At 39.7% G+C, this 25,334-nt stretch overlaps 1 protein-coding gene across 2 annotated transcripts in view; it reads right to left on the bottom strand.

Moving 5' to 3' along the window:
• The window catches only part of ST8SIA1 (ST8 alpha-N-acetyl-neuraminide alpha-2,8-sialyltransferase 1), a 146,420-nt gene that overhangs the window by 87,591 nt on the left and 33,495 nt on the right, over positions 1-25,334 (bottom strand). The window lies entirely within an intron of this gene.

The following is a 25,334-nucleotide window of genomic DNA, read 5'->3' as shown; positions in this document are numbered from 1 at the left end:
AGCCTGCATTGAACATGGGCAGGGGTAGGAAAGAGAGCACGCAGGAGGACTCTGAAAAAGGTGTCTGGAGACCCATCTGCATGAATGTGGCTGATTTACTAAGAAGCTCATCCAGCTATAGAAACACAAATTTCTCTAAAATCTTATTAGTAGCACACAGTATATGCAATAAACAAGGTTAGTTTCAGCTCATAAAAAATATAAAGGGCTTCCAATTCTACTTGTATAAAAGACAATAACAAAATAACAAAAGAATGGCTCTCTGAATTCCTGAGGGCCCTCTGATCCCACTGATATGAATAAGGAGCTGCAGTAAAGGAAATTGATCAACTTATACAGGCATCAAAATGTGGATTTAGTTATCATGCGATAAATACCAAAATTCAAAGCTTTGGCTTTTATTTTTTAGGCTGTCTTAAAAGCAATACACTTCCATTTAGCTAATATATTAAACAATAAGCTTCTACAAGGAAAAGATCCACTAATCAAAAAATGTTTCTTGCCTTTGCTTTACCTCTAAACAGTTCAGATGAATCAGTGATGCCTCTTGAGAATCACTAGTTTAAAAGACATCAAAGACAACTAGCAAGGATTGATCTCTCTAGGAAATTTGCAATTAGAGTTTGAGTGGAGTTTAAACACTGAGATTGGTTTCTGGCAGCATGGAAGCACTGATGACTTCCTTTAATACTTGCATATGTGTCTTTTTTTCTCTATTAATGAGAAAAAATAAGCCTCTTAAGAAAGCTCCACTTATAGATAAGGAACTATTTTAAGACAAATTTTAGACTTTGAAAATCCCAAATTTTACAATACAGATGCCAATTTATTTACTGCTCTTTCTTATTGTGAAGCCCAAACAATTCCCTCTGATTCCAGCTAGGTAAATGTAGATAAACAGCAAAGGGAACCACAACACAGAAAGGTAAGCTAGGAAACATTTTAGGGGCTCTGGTGTTTCTAGGTGTTTAGAGTACTTTATCAGTAGTGATTGGATGAAAAAGACTTATGATATTGGGCCACCCAGAAACATTTTAAAAAATCCAACATATAATATCATCTTACAGATACAGTGGGTTCATTTAAATGCACTGCTGAATTGGATGAAACAATGGCATGAATCCAGAGAAATGAGCAATCACTTTTTTTCCCCCCTCCCATAGCACACAGTCAAACCAAATACATAAAATACACTAAAGAAATAAGAAACAGTTTGAGAAATCAACAAACGTACCCAGCTCCAAAGAGCCATTACATCTGGGCCAGGACAGGAACCTGTATCTTTCATCCACAAACCTAGATAACATGTGAGTTGGCTCACGTAACTAACAACACAAGAAAAGTCGACCCAAAAACGTTGAAAAGCAAATAATAGTATGCAACGAAAACAACGCAAAGATTTTTAAGGACTGCATGTAAAGCAAGGGTATACTATTTTTCATTAGGGCAGTAATGTAGAGGCAAGGTTAAAAGACGTTTCTGAAAAGTAAAAAAGGTGGTTAGCAGCATAATAGGATTTACATATAATGAGTGACTACCAAATTGTTTAAAAAGGAATGTTTACCAAACAAGGAAGCAATTGGAGGAAAGTGGAGTGCCATGTAATGTCATGTCTAAAGGCTATGAAAACAGAAGTTTAGAAGTCCAGAGAGGCAGAGGGGAAAAGCTGTTGCAATTACAGAATCCATGAAGTTTCCATACACTACTTTTTTTTTTCCCCGTAATGAAAACAAAACTCCTTTAAAATGTATTTTCACATAGAGACATGAGTGTAATTCATGAGCTTGTTTGAATAACTTATCGTAAAGTGATTCGTGTTTACTTATCATAAACAGTGATCACTTCTATATCAATAATAAAACATTTAATTATATAACAGTGTAGGTTCCCCAAAAAAAGCAAACAGAAAGTGTCGCTTGTTGCAAGCCAACACAAGACTTCATTTGGGGCTAGCTCCTCTACTGAGAGCATAGCAAAACAGATAGGCTAGGTAAGCTTCAGGGACTAAACCCAGCCTAAGACTGAAGTCTCAAGTAGTGCAGTTTACACATCAGAATCTGAAAATTGTAAGTCTAGTTAAATTGCGCAGACTGAGGCAACTACAAACCTACTGAAAGGCAATACAGAACAAAATTAATTTCACATGAACACCGTTTTTCACTGGCTTGGTTTTAGCACCATATAATTCAGGTAACCTAGTCCAACTTCCTGCTCCAGGCAGGGTCACCCGTGAAAAACTGGTCACTATCGGCTGTTCCTTACGTGGTGCAGTGTCTCTGCATCAGCCGGACAGCCCCTGACTGTACCCTGCCGGGCTGTTCCGCCGCCCGCCCTGCCCGCGCCCCAGGACCCTGGTCAGCTCCGGGCCGCCGCCGCCGCTCCCCCGGACCCTCCCCGGCCCCGCCGGCGGCTGTAAACCCGCAGGAACGGTCCAAGTACTAGCCGAGATTATTTCAGTTTACATAAGGGGAAGCGCTAGCCTTTGGGTCCGGTTTACCCTTGAAGAATTACAGCAATAACGAACTGTGTGCCTCTGTCAGACGGTGCTTAATACTTTTTCATACCTTCATTATCCTCTTGCTCTGAGCAAATACAGCCCCTGTATCCTTGATAGCCCATTTTTGTCACATCTTGTTCATGTCATTCACATTCTGCTTTCCATTCCGTTTGGTCAGAAAAAAAAAAAATAAATCTCTTAGAGATATAGTTGCATTCACTGAGTAAAGAAGTTAAAAAAATGATGTGTTGTCTTCTGTTAGAGGTTGCAATTTGGAGAAGACAATGTCTGAAGTTTTAATAAACTCCTCTGACAGCTGAACCATGGAAATCAGAGTAGCCACTAAGACATCATGTTCTTTTTTTTTCATTTTAAGATATTGTTAAGATACCTGACAAATAGTTTTTCAGCTTTCTATTAAACTAAAACTAACTTTATTTTTCATTAAAAGCTGTTCCCAAACGAAAAGCAAATCCAGGGCAAACTAATGAACACCAAGATGACTCACTCAGCAGGAAGCTATGAACATAACAAGAATACACTGGACGGATTACTCCCTGACTTCTAAGCACTACAGACCAGCAAGCTACTCAAGGTCTGGAGGACCTTCCCTCCACTTAGTTTTTTGGGGCCTGCTTCAGTCCCTTTCAAAGGGCTGGGGAGAGAAGTTTCCTAACAGTAAACTTTGGAGCCTTGCAACTTGGAACTTGGAAGAGGACAGCACTAAAAGAGCAAAGAGCAAAGGACTTGGGAGTTTATCAGTGGAGAACATCTGGGTCCCCAATAGGGATGACAGGTCTCATGCTGAACCCACACCCAGTACTGACTAACATATAATACTAACATTCGAACGTGACAGATGAACATAACCTCCATACAGCATTTTTAAACACATATCCATGCCAGACTTGTTTCTCTGGCTAAGAAAACCACTCCACTCTGCCTCTTATACTCATTGTACTGTTTTAGTTTTCATCCTTTTACAAAGAAAACTGTCTTGTCTGATTTTGATACTCCCCAAATTTAATCTTCCAACTTTTCTTTTAGCTTTCTTTATTCACATGAGGAATCTAATGGAAAAAGACAGTCACAGGCTGGTTGTTGGCTTTCGATAAGACATGTAACTGTGTCCTCTAGCTTCATCCTCCACAAGTATCTCTAAGTTTATTTTTAGCGCTCTCTCAGACAGTCAATTAAAGAGAGATATTCAAGTGGTGTTGCTCTCCACCCATGTCTGGATAGCCTTTAAAGGGCAGACTTAGAAAAAAAAAGATTGCAAAATGACATTGTGAATGTTGTACATTATATTCCTTCTCAATTGTATGCAGCTAAAAAATGTCATACTTAAAATACAAAAGATGCTTTTTCCCCTAGGGATGTAATCTCTCAAAATATGACCTGTGATTAGAAAGTCAGATTAGGGACTTTTCTCTTTTTGTATTTTTGCCATCACTAGTAAAGATTCTGCACAAGTGGACCACTTAGGTCTTTCATTTTTGTGCTGGTCTCCTGACAACGCTATTCATGATACCTGGAAACAAAAGACTATTAGACCATTCCACTGTAACAACCAAGTTAACAACAATACTGTGCTTTTTTCCAGTAAATGAGTGTAATGACTTCAGAATATGCAGAGAACAAGTAGATTAAATAAATTCTTTTTAACAGCATCCCTCTTCTAATTACATTTTCATGCCCTTCAACATAGATATGTACTCTTTTCTCCAGGAACAAACGTGACGCTTGTCTCGGATTGACATAGCCTAAATTTTCTCATCTTTTTTACTCAGCTTCTCCTTTGCTTTAGCAAGGCATGGCACGTTTGGTATTTACCTTCATGGTTTCTACCACCAACACAGACAAGTTGGCCTGGTACATGTAAAACACCCATAATAAAGCTTACCTGTCTGGTACATCTTCAAAGTATATAGTCAAAAGCTATGGCTGGTTTAACTGTACCATGAGCCTTTCGCATGCCCACCCACAGAAGGCAGCTATTTGCCGAACCATAACAAGCCAACGCAGAAGAGCACCTGGGCACAGAGGCCATGGCATATGCGGTAGCACTAACATCCTGCAATCACATATGGAATGATAGTTGCAATGGTCATAATCCAGCCTGGAAACCAGAGCTAGAAGACACATTTGTGACCTGTCTCATGCTGTCACACCGAGAAGAGTACTTTCTGAGAAGCAGCTTTATCAAAGACAGATTGCACTTGTTTTGAGGGCAGGAGGCTACGAGCAAGGAAAAGAGGAAGTGAAGGGCTCTTGCACTGTCCCCTGTCAAAAATACTGCTGATACCACAAAACTTTACTTCTGTTATCAACTATGCTTGTCCTCCAGATTAACACCACTTCTTTGGTGTGAAATAATATCAGTTGGGCTGTCATCTTTGTTAAAGGCTAGTGTGGAGATAGCCTGGATGCCCATAACAAGTTCACTAAATCAGAGGCCTCTTGTGGGGAGGATAGTAAAAACCTACTGGTCCTTCTTGAGCTGGAGTAAAAGACCTGCAGGCTTTGATGACAGAAAAGGCAACCTGGAAATAAAGATAAGAGTCCAGCACAAGAATGGTACCCCCTCAGCCCCTTGGATGTCTAGCAGAGTAACAGCGCTACATAAAACTGCCTAAAGAGTCTGATAATAGGGATCAGTCTTACTGCACAGAAGTTCACACACGTAATATCTTCTTTTCTTTCCCTTCAAAATCACATTGGTTCATTTCAGAGTTAAATCCCAAAGTGAAACCTTACCAGACTACTGAGTTTCATTGAGTTTTTGTGTGAAAATCTTGGAAGCCTGTGAAATTCATAATCTTTCATAAATTAAATCAAGATTCAGCTGAAAAGTTCATAGATACTAATGAATTAATGGCCTGCATTTTTTTGTTCACAACAAAGTCTAGTTGCAAAGCTTCCATTTAAGCAGTGAAAATTTTCACCAAGATTTCATTAAGCCTGAAGAAGATACTTGTACATACAACTGACTGGCAGATACTGCACTCCAAATATTGCAGTGAAGTGAAGAGGAGGTTGTTTTACAACACCGTGCTAAAGATAAATTAGCAATGATTCTACATTAGAATTCAAAATGGGCAAGTCTTTCACATTGATTTTGGCAAAGCAGTGGGTCACAGGCTACAATATTTTGTTTAAATCATTTCTCCCACTCCTACTTAAAATTCAGACATCCAAACTCACTACATCAAAGAAATGCTACAGCTCCATTGAACTTGCAATGATTGATATGTAATGGGACTCTACACAGAACCACGAGCTTGCTGCATACTCCAAGATCTCATCCCACAACAGAACAAAACCCACATGCTTCAGGGTAGGAGCCATACTCTGTCAGGTCATCCAGGGGTTGAGGTGAAACACCTCCTCAGACCTCTGAAGCCTCAGATGTTATGAATGATGCTCATCTCCAGCGTCACATTCCCCTGCTGTGGTGTGATCAATATAAGAGTTAGTAATTCTCTCCTGCTTTAGGACTTTTTATCCCAAGTGCAGTTGCCCGATAAGCACACAGGTTGTTAAAGAGAGAGAGAAGCTGCAGTGTGACTCCTGCCACAGTCTTGTGCCCAGAGAAACCCCATGAAATGCCACTCCACATGGGGCTGCAGCCTCACCTCCCAGAAACCTCTCACGAATACTGCACACAGTCACATCCACAAGCACCTCAGCCTCTTCCCACTGAGTGGCCCAGGGAATAGCTCCACAGAGTTTCATATATTGGGTCAGCAAAAGGTGAAGAGATACCCTTTCCAAGAGCATCGCATAGCAGAATGCAAGCGGTCAGCACTCAGCATTCCTCCCTTTCTCTCTGCTGCCATGCACAAGAAAGCATTCAACAATAAAGAGACACAGGCAGAGAGATAGAAAGAAAGGTTTTAGCTGAGGCCTGTAGATCTGGCTGATATGAAGGACAGACATCTAATGCAAAAGCTCATGCAGTCAGAAAAAAGAAGTCTGTAGTTCCCAACCAGAAGCACATGTACATATGGAGAAATATCAAGACATAACATGGAGAGATACAATATTGTCAGTTACTTCCAAAGTGCTGAAAGATGTAATTTTATATTCATATATGTCATACATATATACCTATAAAGCAAGAGTATAATGACAAAAATGCAATTATAGACTGTAATGGCTGGGAATAAACATTACATAGGGAAAACTACAATGAATCAAGCTAAAACAACAAGCTCCATAAATGAATGAAAAAAGTATTGCAATGATTGTTGACCCAGCAAATGAGGTAATAACCTACACAGCTGATCGGACACCCAAGAGATCCCACCTTGCATTGTCTCTAAACACTGATGTAATTTATATCCATTTGCACAGCCAGAGTGGTGCTTTAAAGAACCTAAAGCACAAAAGTAAAGCTCAGTCATTCAATTAACAGTCCAAGCAGCTGTGGGGATAGAAATGGAAATATTTTCTCCACAAAAACCTGTATTTTCCATAGTAAATTTTAAATTTAGGATAATGGCTAGCATTTCTCAATATTCTGATTGCAATCAGGATGTGTGTTATATTTAATTTGTGTTTTGGTTGTTCACACATTTCAATGATTTGGCAAGGTAATACATTTTATGTCTTGTCTGCATTGTAGACCTAGGCAGCAAATTTTCTGAAAATCAATGTTTTAAGCTATAGTGATGTATTTTGGTATTGCACAGTTGGATGGACAAAGTCAGCAGTTCTACTCCCAAGTTTATACTTCTGGGGATGGTGGAAATAAGATATTTTGGATGCAACAATGAGTTACTAGAACTCATTACTGGGGTATGTTAAGTGCTCCATCATAAGGAGTCCTTTGTATCCAGAAGCAGTAACAGTGCTGCAGCACAGTAACTGCTGCCTTGTAGCACTAACATGCAGCAGCTGAAGCACCGCTACTGTACTAGACTGAGAAATCACCAGATGCAACCTACAGCTTGAGTTACTCAGAAGGTCAGGTCGGGTCATAAGGGCTCCTGCTGCCTTTAAGTCTACTGCACTGGAGATAATGACACAGAGCTCTTTGCACCTGCAGTTATCAAAATATCTGAAGAAAGATGTTAATTAAGTGTGGCCGATAGAATAATCATTATCATCATCATACATATGCTTGGGATCTGATCTGTAAGCAGCCTTCTGTCGCACTCCAAGCACAGGCAATGGGGATTCCAAACGCCAGAGAACCTATAGACTGTAATACAACCCCTATCATAACTGATCAATTTTCTGTTCCTTCCCTAAAATTAAAGTTCCTCTTCCCCATTCAAATGAAACTATCACAAATGATTCCTGACAAGTTCCAAAGGAGTGGGAAGAATATCAATGCACAGTGTAAATTGCTCCTAACACACCACCAAAGTAAAAAATAATTTTTACTCAGCTCATCATTTTTGCAGAGACAGCTTTATTCTCCCTCAGCTAAGTAGCTAGACATCTGTTGAAGGCAAAACATAAAGATATGGCAATCAAAAGACAAATTTTAAAGTACAAAACCACAGTTTTTTAATTTCCTCCTTCTGACAGAAATTTGGAGTATGCTGCCAGTAAATGGTAGTTAGACATATGTTAGTGAAATGAAAAAGACCCTGAAAGCTTAATTTCAGAGAAAATGCTTTTTGAAAGAGAAATTCCCTGAATTCTGGCAGAAAGGCTATTCAAAGCCACACACATACCTGTTATATTTTTGCAAGTTATAATGTATTTAGCTTCCTTGAAAGTTCAACAGTATATGGGATGTTGACCTATTTTCCAGAAGATGGAAGAAACTTCTTAAATTTACACGTAAAAGCGCTGTTATAAATGACTGGTTTGGATTGCTGTCAAATTAGGAATGCTACACATCTTAGATTTTTTGTATTTACTCAAGTTTTAAGGAGATTTCAAAAATGAGCCATACCTGGCCTGGTAATGATATATTTAACAAAATAATTTTATATGATTTCCAAAACTCTAATTTGTAGAGCATTAAAATAATATCAAATTCACTTTAAAATGCCACAGACAAATGTCATCACAACATGTTAACTGAGAATGGAATCAGAGTAGTTTTGTGATCTAAAGAGATCAAAAACCACATAGAAACAAATGGAGAGAGCAAAATAAAGAAATTGATAATGTGCCTATACTCCAATATTGGGTTAGGGAGAGGGCTAACAAGAGGGGATACTGCATGTTCAGACATGCAAGAAAAACATCTTTACAAAAATAGTGCAATGCCATAACAGAGAACTTCCCACTGCAGAAAAATTCAGAAAATAAGTATGAGCAACAAGATTCTAATTACAGAGGAATAAAGAAAAGAAAACCATAACGCAGCTGAAGTTAACTAAAATCCAACTAATCAAAACTCCTGACTGCATGTGTAGTCCTTCTGCAGAATCATCATTTCACCTCATACTGCCTGTGATTAGTAAGTACCCTGCCTGGTTTATGTTTCCCGATTAAATTTAGCAACTAGCCAGTTAATTGTCAGAAGTTAGTGCATCAAGCATAGGATATGAGCTTGAAGTGCACCAATCTGAAAAGAAAAAAAAGACCTTTTCAGGCCAGTGAACCTTCTGAAGTCCTCTTTCACCACTGAGTTATACTGGACAAGACTGGAAGCCCACTGGCTTAGATTAGGCAAATACAGAATGTACCAAAACCTCATATGAGCATTAAAAACCTTTAAGAATTGTGCACTGTTTCCTTTGGACATGGCAAACCAAACATACAACCTATATCATATATGCTCATTAAACTGGAGTTCTGTTCTAGGTTCTGCTAATCACCTCATCACCTTTGGTAACTGATTATTTCTCCATCCATAAAACAGAGAACAACAGTAAACTCTGCACTGCGGGGTCTGCAGAGAAAAAGTGCCCTACGAGAGCTCAGCTCATCTTGCTTTATTAAAAAAAAACATTACCTCTCCTTACAAAATTTGTTTTATCTGTGTTCTTATACCTTCAAAGCTAAACCAAAGCTATCAGAATAACAGGAGAACATTATTACACAGTATTACTGTGGGGAAAAATGACATCTAGACAACAAAGAAATAGGCAACAGCAAAGCAACTGCAACTCCTATCTGACATCAATCATGAGCAAATCATTTTACAGTTGAAAAACCAACCATGAAAACCTGTAATTCATTTCTAGAACACTCTGAATTTCACTCCAGGTGTGCAAATTACCCCAGTATTGGACTAATGGAGTAGCACTTACGCGGAAGTGCATTGTCTCATCTTTATTCAGGATTCAAATCCCCACAGCAGGATAAAGCAGAAGAAGAGTTATGCTGCCGTGAAACAGGTGCAAAATGAGATTCATGCCCTTCATCTTTATCACTGCAATGACTGTCTCTAAGGTCTACAATAAACTGCATGAAGTCCACACAACATGACAGCAGCCCAAAGAGCATTAACGGCGGAATCAATTGACCCCCTAACTGTGATTAAAAGGCCAACTTTTAGGTTGGGCAGAGGGCTGGAGGGTGGGGAGGGCTGGAGAGTACCTAGGAGAGCTCTCAGAGCCACAGACAAAAACGTGGTAAGGAAAATAGGATGAAGAACTAGGGAGACTAGTGAGCTGTCAGCAATGGCTCAGTACAGGGTGCTTGGGCTGGAACCCAGGAGAAAGACAGGCTGAGTTACTCAGACATTTAAGAAGTCATGAACTAAGCTCCCTCTGAACAGTCAAGCTTAAGGCTCAGCTTTTGGTGTCAGGGGGTAAATTTCTTTGTGCTGGGGTAGCAGGAAAGAAGACAAAGGTCTTCTCTATCAGAGAAGGGGACACTGATCCAAAGGGATGCTGTAGACAGCAGATGTCTTTGACAAGAATCAACACAAAAGTACACTGAAATGAGTTTTGAAAAATATTGATTTAGTCTCACTCTCTTACCTGTAATAGGATTCACCACAAATAGATCTATAATATAGTTCACACACTAGTTTACCTTACCTCTGTATCATCAAAATTTCTGCTGCTATCAGACAAAACGTGTATTTGCTGTGGTTTTACCCCTTTCAGTCAGACAGCAGCTAGAATTTCAGCTTAGGCATGGAAAGATCCTGTCTCAGCTGACAAGCCAGAGTTTTGCTCTTACAGACTTAAAGAGAAAGTGCCTATTATGAGAACATGTAATTTCTCAAATCAAGACCTCTGTTAGATCTCTTAGTAAATCAGGTTTGATTTTGATCTGCCTTGATCAGCTCTATGAAGAAGCAAGGGTAACAGAGTCACGTAAAATTTTAGCACTTGACAAATGTATGGTATTAAGCTGGCAATGCTAGTTAGGAGCAGAGCAACATACAATCCAGCTTGCTTCTCTGTAGTTGACTGTGCTCTGAGGGAATGACAGGAACGAAAACTTGCTTTTGTCAGTCGGGAGATAAACCTTGGGGATATGAAAGAAGGGGTTTTGTTGAATGAAAAGGTGCCATTTTTACAAGCTCACGTTTCATAAATATGTGAGAGTTAAATGACTTTCTAGAGCTACACTCACAGAGAGCCTGTTATGCTCAATTCCTTTCACTCTAGCTCCTCTCAGCACTTTGTTGTAACCACCAAACCTGAGTCGGTAACAGTCATTACATTAAGGCCTGTGCCAGGTCAAGTTGGCCTTTCAGGTTATTACCCTAGACAAGTATTACCCTCAAATAAAGCTGGCAAAGAGAATAAAATGCAAAGTTATATAGCAGACCCAGCAGTACTCACAAGTAGGGGAAAGCAAAGAGGAAGGATAACAGGGACATAGTTATTAACATGCATTTCACAAACCAAATCAGTGTGAAAATCAAGTTTACATGGTTAAGAAGAATGATATTGGATGGAAGTAACTGGCATATCAAACTTCGGAGTGCTTGGAAAAATGGAAAGAAGGTCTGAAAGCTTATACTTAAAAGAATAAAACCAGCGATTACCTCTTGCATACCTAATTACTGTGAATGATCTACAGTTATGCTCCTTGCAGGATAAAAATGCTAGCAATGAAGGTAGCAGGAAGAATCTAATTTACATTGGAGCAGAACCACCCTGAACACTTGCTAACTTTGCCTCACATTTTTCATCTCTGATGAAAGAAGACCCTTTGAAATCACAAAAAGCAGGTCTCTGATCTTCACTGGAAAAGTTATTTACTTTGTAGGCTTCACAAAATAGCGGGTTTCAGAAAAGTATTCAGCCTTACAAGTGCTCAGTGGGACCAGATATCAAACTTTAAAGGGAAACCACCATTGCTAATTATCACTACATAGGTTTTCTCTACAACTTCCTCATCTCTCAGATGGTCTATTCTCAAGTAACCACATAGTCAATTTGAAAATCCCGAAACACAGGGACTACCCAGGCACCCTGATGAAAACCTGGGGTAAATTCATACCTGAATAGTATCTGATCCTCTCTTAAGAAAAAGCTGCAGAAAATAACATTCCCACTACTGCATCAGAAAACCAGGACATCAGTGATTTCACTTCTTTCACTGGGTCACGTGCCAAGGATCTCTGTATCACTTAAAAACTAAATGAAAAATAAAATCCAACAAAATCATGGATGACTCCACTTCTATATGGTAATGTTGACCATTGTGGCATACCATTGCATGTGCCATCCTCAGACAGACTCAGACAAGCATACAGAAAAGGTTGCCTTTCCCTTGCAAAAGTAACAGTCAGAGTAAGATCGGCTCATTGAGACAGACGGAGAATTAGAAAAGTGTGCAAAGATTCTGCAAGACTTACACATAGCCTGCTTGCAAGGACTCAGCAAAGCATCAAGAGAGGGATGATTCCCTGCTTACTGGCATGAGCAACATAAAGGATGTTGTCAGTTGGAATGGGGGCAAGGAGGAGCAGTGACAAAAAGCTCCATTTTACCTCATCTGAGTGGCTGTTTCAAATTTGCCTTGCCTTTTCACTCAGGGTCTGTCTTAAGGGGTATAAACAAATATTTTTCAGTCATACTAGATGAAGAAGATAAATTCACTATATGAAAACAAAGCCTAATAAAGGCCAAGAAATGGAAGAAGAAAAAAAAAAGTCATTCTTCATTACTCAGGTAGAAGACACAAAAACAAATTTACAAGTCCCTAGCAGAACAAGAGAGTATTGTTGGCTAAATCCTGGCCCTGCTGAAGTCAGCTGGAACATTGCTATTGACTTTGGTGTAACCAGGCTTCACTTGACCTATTTCGCAACATAGCTTGTAAACTCATTTCCCCACCATGGTTCTTCTGGTGCTTAATAATCCAGCACCCGCATCTCCCTGCTTAGTGACTGCCTTGAAAACACGAATGCAACTGCTGTGCCAACCACAGCCACAGCCATGCTAGGATGAGGGGGTGCAAGCCCTGGGCATCACTTGGAAGACAGACTCTAAACTGGGGAATTGGAACCGCAAAAAGTCTGCCAAGACTGGAGCCAGGAAATCAGTGCTGGCGAGCTTCAATGAGGTAGTCTCACTTTTCAAAGGCCTTACTTAATGACATAGGGTGGAGAAGAGCTCCTGTCTGCTATATTCATATACCGCCCAGAGTATCACAGGATTTCTCTAGGTCTCTTCCAATTTTTTGTCTGTGAATCAAAAGGAATAAGTGGTTTAGCATCTATATCTGTTTACTGTACAGGAAAAAGGGGTTTTGCAGTATTTCTTCCCCACGTACTCCTGATGCAGAAACCCTCATTTTAATTGTCTCCAGAGATTTCTAGGCATAGATTTAGCTGTGCAGTAACACCATACATTGAATTTGAATTACTGTAAAGTTCTTGAGGGAACTGTTATAAAGAGCATCATACTCACACCAAGGACTGTTTACCTTTGGCCTTCTCATTTCTTCTGGCACAATAGTGGATTACAGAATAGATCTGTGTAGCCTTTGCATTTATTGTCTCCTTTCACCTAAACTGTCTCCTTTTGAGCCTAGTCCCATCACTTAAATTTGCAGCATTGCTCCTGAATAACAAGCTACACTGAGCATATGCTAAGCCCTGATGTAAGGGAAGGGAACTGAGACAAGCCAGTGGATTTAGATTGAGGAAAAGGCTGCAGATGGTCTGGATGGAGGAACGTCTATTAATGAATTAGCCTACAAATACGTTAGCCAGCCTAAAAACCAGACTACAGTACACATTCCCATTCTACATTCTTGTCATATTCACAACCTCGTTAAAAATCATCAACTGAGAGAAAGTGTTGCTTGGTATTATCTCATGCCCTGCAGGCAGGTCTAATTCAGCTTGGCTCTATACACTGAGAAATAAAGATGTACAATAGTAGTTCGACAAAATCTTCACTGTGCTCCCTGGAGAGGGGGCTCACCGCTGGCAACTGTCTGTCTGTCTGTCTCCAGCTACATAAAGTACTTTCAGTTTACTGAGGCAGAGAAATGGGCGTGATTAGCTGAAGCACACCGTTAGAGCTGTGATTGCAGCACACAGAGATCTTACCCCATAAAGGAGAAAGTATCTGAGCTCTGTTCCCTGTTTAGTCCTCAGTGCACATTTTCAGGGAGAAAAGATGAGCATGTATGTTGGGACACTAGGTCTGCCTCATTAGTAGCAACATCCAGTGATCTTCTGGCTACAGGAATAATCAGCAACACTAAATACAAGCCTGTTCAAGCAGAAAGGTGCCATTAAACTCTGCCTTTCAGAGAATATGGCACTGATGCTTTGTACCATCTTGAAAGGGAAAGTCTGAGGATACATTTCTGAGGGCATCACATGGTTAATTGTCACACATCTTCCTCACAGACTATCAAAAAACAAAAACATTCAGAGGTTTAGAAAAAATTATCTCATTAAAAGAGTTGTGGTTGTTTAGCCTAGAGAAAAAGACCATGGGGAGACTTGATAGAAGTCATATGTGGAAAAGATAAGAAAAAAAATATTCTTAAGTTATAGCCAAGGGGGAATTTTAAGTTAGACGTCAGGAAATACATCCTACATATAAGGACAGCAAAGGACTGGAATAGACTGCCTAGTGGGCTGTGGAATTTCCATTACTGGAAGCTGTAAAAAATTATTAGACCAATACCTGTTGGGTACAGCCCAGGTAGAACTGGCTGCCATAAGGCAGAGGCAAGACAGCAGTGACTGCTGAATATCCCTTCTGGACAGTGACTTTGCACAGGTTTCACTATGATACCATCAGAATTAACTGATGGTGCCTGTGTATTTTGGTGTACCCTGCCTAGTGAATCCCCATGTGAAGGTGCAAGACTTTTCCCCTAAAAGCCTGGCTTTGTAAAAATAAAATCATAAATAGTGCTGTACCTCTGGATTATGTGGTGTAACTGAATGCATTTCTTTGTGCAGCCTTCTGAGTGTGAAGGGAACTGTGTGAAAACAGGTGTTGATTTAGGTTTGGTATCATTCAATTGAGGGGCTACAACTGAAGCCCTTGTTCTCTTATAACTGGTGGTTCTTGCCCAAGTACAGCAAGTAGAGGAGGGAGCTAACAAGCATACTCCAAATCACCACGTGGCTGCTAAGCATTCCCCAGCATACATTTGCAGCTAGCTGTGACACGTACCTAACTAGATCCAATAAAATCAGTGAGATGGTGCAGTAAAGGTGAGTGAGGAGGGATCTCTGAGGGAGCTGCCTGCCCGTGCACACCACCAAAGGTTGCAGTAGTATTAGTATCACCACTGTCACCTTCACCACACTGACTTCTTTACTTCAGTCACTGTAGGAAAGCCTCATTATCATGGGGCTTAATAGGTTGCAAACACTTTGGTCACACCCCGTAAAACCCTAAGTAAAGACATGTTACACACATGAGAAATTGGTCTATCAGCCTTACATAGTACATTTATCCCTATATGACTGAATGGCTCACTAGATACCCCCATCAGCACGACTGAGCAACACATTCACATTTCAGTGTAATACACCTGTGCTTAAATTGTTCTATGAATCCGAACCTTGTCTTAAAACAAAACCCTAAACCCACACCTTTCAAGCACAGGATGTGAGGAATTATGTTCTTCATTCACTCCCACTTAGCCATACAGCTCTTGTGCTAGGAAGACTAGTTAGGGCAGCAGTAGTTGGGCAAGGGTGTCACGCTATTATTAAGATAGTTGACTTCCAAGAGCTGTTTCACATCAGGCTATTCAGATCACAACCTTTACTCCTTCACACTAAGATGGATAATTTACTCATAAATAAAACTTCGCTGTCCCCTTCCTGATAAAGGCATATTCTCTGGGCAAAAGGAAAAGCCAGCCCCTCACTGACCCCATGTATAATTTTTGTTCTTCACCTAACATGCAATTCCCGTGTCAGAGAATGAAAGTACCCAAATGCATCTGCATGACTGGGGAGTTCCTAGAAAACATTTCAGGTCTCACAGAGCTAATATTTGGAATGTAATTCAGGTAATTTCCTCCGGATCAAATGATCATCTAGAACCCAGTGTCCTTCATCTGAACCTTCTGAAATTGCAGACCATTAGTCCAGTACATTTTACACTGAGAAAAATACAGCCATTGGAGACTGAGCTTCCATGAGGTAATATTAAGGTAGCTCTACTGCAGCCACCATGCACCTCAAACCTTCACCCTAACCCCACTCACAGGATTTTATAACTACTTTCAGCTTATAGATCAAGGGCTCACCTACAAAGCTGCAGAATCGTGCTGGCAATAATGTACACTACATGAAAATTACCAGTGAATGCCTGCAGCAGTCTTCCTGGGATCGATGGGCTGGACTAAAGCCAGCAAGCCTAAACCATGTTCTTGGGCTTAAGTATTCCTCCTTCAAATCACTGGCAAAGCCAGGTATGCATATATGCAAGTTGCTCTTCTCCACAACATACCTAGACTAGCATTGCCAACTGTCACCAGCCCATGGTTCGCACAAGTGTGTAAGAGTCTTTAAAAAATAAATTTGAAAAAAAAAGACACCATCTCCGCACTGGAAAGAACTATTTCTTTCTGCATTTGGGATTCACAGTTATATTACACAAGTGCAAATTCACAAGACTGTTAAATGTCATATCCTGACTCATTTCAGCTGGAAGAACACCAGTGCTTTTGGTTATCTTCCCTTTCCCTGTCACTATAGACTACCCCTTTAGCCACCACACACAAAACAGTCACGTCAGATTGGTAATTACTGGCCAGTACACAATCTGCAGCACAGATTTAATTGTCAAATTTGTCCTTAAAGACTCTGAAAAAGCCTAAGCTCTGTTGGTCAATAAGGAAAAAAAGAGCCTGGATTCTTGATCTGAGCAACAGCAAGTTAAACAGTACTTCACCTGCACATCTAGCATCACAGGATTTATCTGGTGTATCCTGATGTAAGAAAACCACTACTGTGTTATCTTTCCCATGTCCAAAACGTCATTTGAAAGCCAATGCCTACCCCATGGAAGCCATTCAGATCATAAAAGTTGTTCCAGATGGAACCACAGCCCTTCCCCTCCATGCCATATCAGGTTATAATGACTCTAAATCAACCATGCCTGGCTACGTAAGTCAATTCCTGAACTGTAATGCAGCAGATTTCTCATTAAATGTAAAGCTGGGCTCACACTCCCCCCTGAGCAAGAAGACATAAAGGATCTCTTGAAAGTCACTATATAATCCTCCTACAAGATCTGTAAGCATGTTATCCCTTCTTAATAGCTTCTGCAGTGGTGTAACCTTCCCTGACTTTCTTCATGCCTGCAGACTCTGCTAAGCCACGCTTCCACCTGTATTTAGGAATACCTGGGAGAAGAAGGGGGCTACATCTTTGCTGCAGGTGAAATACTTCCTGAACACAATCTGATATCCTGCCACACTCCAGTAAAATTCACAAGAGCCATACCAAGAAGCCAAACAACTATATGAAAAATAGAAGTATGTAATATGTCATCAATTCCTACTCATTCTGCTGTCAGGTGTTAAATGCCAGGCACGCAATGGAACCAAACCTAAGCCTCAAACAAACCAGTACTGGCATTAAGGCTATTTTAGAAGTATCTCAACAAAAAAACTAACTACTGAATACAGCAAATTAATGTAATGCAATCAGATCACAGAATAATTCAAATATATAGTCACATATACAGTAAAAAGTCTATAAACTGAACAAGATTAATAATAAAATTAATAAAAAATAAGAAAGGCTAACATGTGGCCATGGACAGGAATAAAGGATAAAGCTTATTCAAGATTTAGACACTGAATTCCAAAGAATAAAGGTCTTGTTGCACCTGTAAGGTGGAAGTCCTGGTATATAAACGTGTTCACTGCCAGAAAAAAACCCTGCATGGAGAAAGAATCTCCTTTTAGCATCTTATCAGTTACATAAAGCTACAGTAAAACAAACAAAAATCTAATTATGTTGCCTTTGGGCAGACTAAAACTCACTCTTATTTCTATTTTTATACCCGCAGTCAGGCAGCTCATATGCCCTGTAGTTACTCGTAGCCATCAGAAGTTTGCTGTTCCTATAGTTTCTCATCTGTGACCATTTCCTTTAATTATTCTTCTGCTTACAACATTTCTTGCTTATAAAGCAGCAAGTCTATGTGCCCATAAAGCAGATAAACATTGACCAAAAAGCCCATAAAATTCCCAGGGCAGTAGTACAGCTTCTCTGGCCTGTCTTCTCCCACTCTACCCACTTCCTCTTTGGGTTCAGCTTTTTTGCTCTGTACTTTACAATCCCACAGCGTAACATCTGTAGTCATGACTTCTATGTACTGTCAAAAATGTTACTTGAGGTAGCAAGTTTCGGTTGTGCAGTTAATGAGCAGAAATGTGTACAAGCGTGCAGTGCCATGAGATCCTCCCTAACTCTGTCAGGAGATATCCTTCCACAGTGTCCCCTCCCTCCCTGGAACAGCGTGCCACCACCACATCGCTCCATGCACAGGCTTACATTTTACCAGTCAGTAACTGTACGGCCCTGGTTACCCATAGAAATTAATAAATATGCTCTTTGAAGCGTTTTCCAAATACAGTATCACGCCAAGTTGCAACACCCTCATGGCCAAATCATCCTCTTGAAAATATCCCATGTTCCTTCTGTCTTAGGTGGCTCCACAACAATTCTACAGGGTTCTATACTTCTTTTAGTCTACTCAGGATCCGTAACAATGCAGAAGCTGAACCGCATTTGCTCTTCCACACCCTCCTATCCCCAAAATCCCAAACAGATGTGGGATTGATTTGTGGGGTTTTTTAAATGCCCAAGGGCATAAGGGTCTGTCTGGCAAAGGCACTGGTGTGTGCTTGCCTCAGCTCTTGTGTTACCTAAGGAAGAGAGTGATTGACGCTCAGTCACTTTAGATTTGAAATAGAAAGGCTGAGTTAGGGCAGCCATTCCTCTTTCTCTGCCTGCAGGCCAATCTGACACTTTGCAGCCAGATCTAGTCCTTCCCTTTCTCTCTGTTACATTTGGAAAGGTCAGCATCTATTTATGTATTTGCTCTGACTGAGATAAAGACAATTTGGCATGTGCATTATTATAGATAAACTTTAGAAAATCAGGCTCACCAAAGACAGCCTGGCTAAGCAGCTTGGCTGAAGACATTTTAGCAAACCCAGTGAGACCAAAGCACACACCTGATGATCAACAGAGACAGAAATCCACTCCTTGATCTGTTTTAACTCATTTCAACAAGAGCATGTTGTCCATCCTCTAGTTAATTACTTCAAACTATACACATTGCATCTCAGTCTTTTTAGCATAAATTTGATTTTCAGAATCAGGCACATTTGCATCTTGTCTATACGGAGTAATCTCAGATGGACTATATGGCTTTTGCTTAACTGACCAGATAGAACAGATGATGACCTATTCCAGTTTTGCTAACAGGCTGCACAAAATGGTCCAATTCTTAATTAGTCAATATGGAATCAAAGTGAGGGTAAGGGTTTCACTTAACTAAATATTAAGCCATATTTTTAATCTCAATCACCCTGATGCCAATGGCTAGAGATTATCCAGGACTGAAGGGAAGTCTCATGCTCCAAATGAGCACAATTCATCAGGTCTCTACAGATAGTATTTCATATCCCAGTTTATGAAGGGCACTATACAATCTATGAAAGGCACTATACAATACAATTGCTTGAATAATTCAGAAGATCTCTTTTTAATTGCATTCCTAACATGCAGATGTCACTTCACAGTATAACTACCTCTTTGCCTTTTAGTACAATGTTTTCCATATTTGCAATAATGTTTATTACATTTTCATTTTGAATAAATATATCTAGCCCCAATCAAGAACATAGTTTGCATTACAGTATGCTTGAAGAGGAAAAAAAAAAAAAAAAAAAGAAAAACAAAAGAGAGAAGAAAAAGGAAGAAAAGGGACAGCACCAAGAAATTACCCCAAATCCTAATTAAATACAACTCAGAAGTAGTCAGGGAGGTACTATTATATTTGCTTGCGTTAATTCTACTGTATAAAGAGTTGCTCGATAAATATTAGGTCTGCACACACTTCATGCCCCTACCCAAGACATCAAGGAAAAAAAAAAAAAAAAAAAAAAATCAGGACACACATGACAGCCAATATTTCAATGTATTTCTCCAAGCAGCTATTAATTACAGAGGTTTACTGAGAACAGAGTACTTCAGTAAGTTAGACTGGTAGCAAAAATTAACAGAGCGCTTCCAAAGTCAACACCACAGGCAATAATTTATGTCTCCTGGCAACACTGCAGTCCATCAAAATCCTAACCCCGCTCACTTCAGGTGGTTTCCCATTTTATACACAATTTTTTGATTACCTGGGTCTAAAATCAGTCCAAACAACACAGAGCATTTGCCCTAAAGCAAGTTAACATTGTCCTCTTAACTCCTTATACAGCTGTAGCTTCACATTCCATTCTGCGTCTGCCCAGCAGCTGCGCTCCCACCTAACCCTTCCCAGTACTTACTGCTTCTAGACCTCACCTTTTACTTGAATCAAACTGCCATTTTCTTCCTCAGGATGAATATGTTTTTCCCGTAATCCTTGCCTGCAGACTCTGTACCGAACTCCCTTTCCAAACCTGAAGTATTTCCTTGAAATAATTACAAATTATTCTACTAGCTCTGGGCCATAATTGTAAGCCCAGGGAATTTGCTTTGGCACAAGTACCAGCATCAGAGAAAGATGTGATAAAATCTCTGGCCAAATGAGGAATGTTGTGAGCAACCAAGGAAAATTAAATGAGCTCCCAGAAACTAACAAGTCCCCTTAATAAAAACCACAAATCACATAGCACAATCATAAAATCATTCACTGTAACCCAATACAACATTCAACCCGATAACCCAGAAAATGTCAGAGAATGTCTCCATCTTACACTTATAAGTAGAGTGATTAACTTTTTCCCTGCCTTTATATTAGGGACAAGAATTTAAACTCTAATTAATAATTTGAAAAATATCGCCAAATTTATTTGTGGCTTGAAGCTATTTCCTTTGGATTTCTCAAACACCATCTGTGATGACTATTCATGAAAATAGTAGCCATTCTTGTAGCTGACAGCATTTTGCAGGTGAAACTTTAGAAGGGATTTGAGCAGCTGGGGAGTCATATTTTAGTAATTTGAAATGATTTACTGGTACCAAATGCATCTAACTCCTTCAGGTGAAATACAATAAAACTAGAAAATTTTTCAATGAATTATTTATTTTGTCAAATTAAAAAGTTGAAGCTTAACATTTGAAATTTCTTTTGAAATGTATTCACTCCTCTACCCTCCAAAATAATACTCTAGATGCAGAGTGAAAAGTTCCATCTGATTTAACTATTTCTTTAACGTTTTGGGGGAAGGGGAATGGAGACCTCAGAAATTCACCTCAGTTTTTCCTTGCTATGAGCTTTTGCCAACAAATAACAAAAATCAATTATTTGCATAAACAGCTAAATACTAGGATGAGGGTTTTTTCCCCCCTCTAATAGTAAAGATAGTCTGAAATCTGCTTTTGAAACTCTGAGAAAGAAAAAGACAGGAACAAGTACAAAATTATTTCAGAAAATGTTTGAAACTGCAGCTTGTTTTATTCTCTAACTCAAAAGCAGATGAGTGTTAGTTCACACTTCTCTCACATGGTTTTGAGTTACATCCCAGCTTCTCTTGTAGTTACATCACGTTTACTCATAGCATCTAAAAATTACTGCAGGAATATATGGAAGCCTGGTTTCTTCCATGCTAGTCAGACAGTAAAGGGTAGAAAACACCAGTCATGCCTTCTGTTGTGCCACAATACAACGCAACAGGACCAGAGCTGCATGGCTAAACTTCCAGGCTGAAGAACAAGGAGGGTGTATGTCTCTGTCCTGTTAGGGACAGGACTCCTGAACACCTTTACATTTCCTGTGTAATAGCTGGACCACAATAGAGAGGAAATACATTTATAAGTTACGCAAGGTCTTTAGTGGCCAACCTGAGACATGGCAGCCTGGCTATTCAGGGGCTTATCTAACCATGCCACTGATCTCGACTGTAGTAGGGTCACCTGCATCTCTGAACTCTCAGTGCCCCGAGATACGTATCAAAATTACTGGCTAATACTGAAACTTCAAGTCTACATGAAAAGGTTTAGAGAAGTGGTAGGTACGCAGTAGGAATAACCTCTCATTGTTAATATTAAAGTACACCTACAGTTATATGCAGACTCAACACTTTTTGTCTCCTAAGAGTGGGAAATAATGCTGTAGATCACAGCAAGTAACACAACAAAGCTGCTGTCACGAAATGTCTGATTTTAATTGAAATGACACTCCACTATCCAACAGCTCCAGGCAGTGCCACCGTAGTACATGCTGGGAGATGAGATGTAGGTGGGGTGCCCACCCTCACTGCGCACTAGGCCCTCTTCTGCCATGTCCTGCCCTGTATCTTCTCCTGACTGTTAGGTATTGACAGTGAGCCACTAGCAGTTTCTCTCCAGGACGGGAAAGATGGTACAGTCTGTGTAGTATTTCATTTCTGTTTCAAAAAAATGTCATTCTAGAAATCAGGGGGAAAATGACAGAGAGAGAGAGAGAAAGAAAGAGAGAGAGAGAGAGAGAGAGAGAGAAAATAAGAGGAGCCACTTCCAGCAGCTGGAATTGTTGGTTCATGCAAAACTCTGCAACTTCAAAATTTGTTCTCATAAACTGACATGAAACACTGAATGGCTATTTTCACATAAAAGCTTTTTTCTTTTACAAATTTCTCCCTTGGCCCATCAAAAACTTAAAAAAAATAAAAGTAAGAAGAATATACTCAAGCAAAGGCTGAGGAAAAAAAAAAGCTAGCAATGGAAATGATTAAAAAAACAGTTGAAATATTACATTCAAAAAACGGTAAATAAAATGTCATAACACCACCAAAACCTTTTAACTTTTTACTTCAAACAAAAATTGAAAAAACTATTAACTGATACTAAATTTATATTTTGATGAAATAACATTTTTATTGGAAAAGGACTCCATCAGAAAATGTTGAACCAGCTGTAAGAACTTTATCTACAGACTATTCAGAAGAAAAAACACTCTATTTTGTATTATTCACATTGAAAAATAAGTGACATTTTACATATTAAATTCTTGCATTCTTACATTATTTCTGTATGTCTCCACTGATGCATAGCCAGCTTACTCTATGCCATAAAATATAGCAAGTTTCCTATTTAGTTATAAGTTGATAACTGGTTCAGGACTGAAAAATCTTCTGCAAGAACACAATGGCTTAATCCCAGCAGACTGATGTGGATGGAGCCTTTTTTATTTATTCTGGAAAAAATATTTTTTCGATTATATCAACATAGCTGTGACCCTTTACATTCCTGTTACATCCCCTGAGCATTTCAGAGTATTACCCATATTTTATGAGTGGTTTTAAGCTTCTGGCTACTTTTGAAAGGAATATTCATCTTCACAAAAATCACTTGTCAGTTGCTAGCAAGCTAATAGACACCATTCTTCAAAGTAGAAGCCTGAAAAATTTAGGCGAGTATTTTGCTTGAAACAAAGAGAGAGGTGGAAAAATACTTCCTTCAAAAATTTACTGAAAATAAATTTTCCTAAGCTTTTAAGCCTAGCAGGATTTCATCTGATAAAGGTCTACAGAATTCCTCTGGGCAAAATACAAAGGAATAATACATCAAGTTAGAAGCAGTGGTACTTGCAAGAAAAGACTAAGTGTAGCGAGTAGCACTTGTCAGAAATAAACTGCCTGCCAATTCATTAAAGGAACAGCATTTCTGGCACTGGTCCTAGAGCTGCATTCTAGCATTGTTATAGGGTTGGAGTATCATAAAAATCCACTTTTTCCACCACCACCCCTGCAAGAGCATCTAGACATGCCCTTTGTAGCCTACTTGGCAAGTGTAAGGGACACTGAAGTCCCAACTCCATAGCTCATGTCCCTCAGCAGCGTGTCTCTCCAGAGCTTCCCAGATCCTTGTTCTCAATCCAGCCAACTGAGAAACTTTGAGGATAGGGCTTGAAAGCCTGGGAAACACTGGAGTTTCCAAGACCATGATTCCACTCTAACCAGCATCAACCTCTCTGAAAGACTCCACCCAGTACTCTGCTCTTTTCTGTGAGAGGAGGTAGGACACCACTGTGGCCAGGCAGAGTGCTAGGTTTTAATCCAAAGGAAATCAAATCTGAAATCCCAAATATATCACAAAATACTGACCTCCCTGTGCCAGCCAAGGTGGGGCTTTTCTGAAACGTTGGAAGGGATGTACACATTTTGAGCAGTTACTGCCAGTTTCTTTGTGTGGTACGAAGTTCACTGCTCTGCCAAGGATTTCAGTTTTGTCCAATAAATGGTGCAATATTGTAGCAATAAATCATACTAATCATCATAAAAAAGATTTACAACTGCCACTCTGCGACACACCATAAACTTTCTACCAGCCTCAAAGGCAGGGAGAAAAATTTCACACCAGCCAGGTGGCCCCTTTCCAGCTGTACTGCAGGAAAAAACACTCGCCATGCACGTTTTAGCATCTACTTGTTTGTGGAGCTTGCAGGGACACAGCAGCTGTGGAGCAGCTTGAGGGAGGCAGAGGTCCATCAACCGGTTCATTGCAACAGGTACAGCAGACTGGCAGACTACACAAGACACAGCTGTAACACCACTCCTCTGGACAATGTCTTAACACAGAAAGTGGCTGTTCCCACCTTCTCTGCACTTTCCCCTCACTCTTTCTCCAGTAAAAGAAATTCATTTGAAGTCACAACTCTGTTGTTGAGATCTGGAAACTACTTTTTTTTAAAAAAAAAAAAAACAAACAAACAACTTTTTGATGTTTTATTTTCAGGATGAGTTTAACAAGTAAGAACTCTGCTACATGTTTAACTGAAACAGCAACAAATATAAAGCCTGGTGTGAATGACTCAACACTGACTGTGAGGCTTAATAAATATCTATGCTTTAATTTGAGAAATTAAAGTAAAATGTAAATCAATTAATATGTCCAGATGCTTGGCTTTCTTTAAATATGTACCCACATAAAACATCTCTTCTTCCACATAAAAAATTCAGTATAATAAACTGATTATTTAACATCAGACCATATGTTAATTAAAAATACAAGAAGCCTAGATCAGTATTACAAATTCCCAGCGCTTGAAAACCCTGCACTTAACCTAAAACACCTTTGCTGAACAACAACAAACCACTTCTAATATTCAAAACACAGCAAGAATTAACAAAGTCAAGTTGTCGGCTTCCGTTAATTGGGCTCATGTTGTTTGCCATCAATAAACTTCATTAACTTGGAAATAACTTGGACACCTTCACACAAAGCACTGTCACATCTTAGCTAAACAGAGCTGACCTGAAGCTCTAGCTGAGGGATCGTGCTCCCAGTGAGCATGACCGCTGACTGAAATGCAGA

The sequence above is a fragment of the Strix aluco genome, chromosome 5, assembly GCF_031877795.1.
Source record: "Strix aluco isolate bStrAlu1 chromosome 5, bStrAlu1.hap1, whole genome shotgun sequence".
Classification (NCBI taxonomy): domain Eukaryota; kingdom Metazoa; phylum Chordata; class Aves; order Strigiformes; family Strigidae; genus Strix; species Strix aluco.
This window is presented reverse-complemented; position numbering and strand designations above follow the sequence as displayed.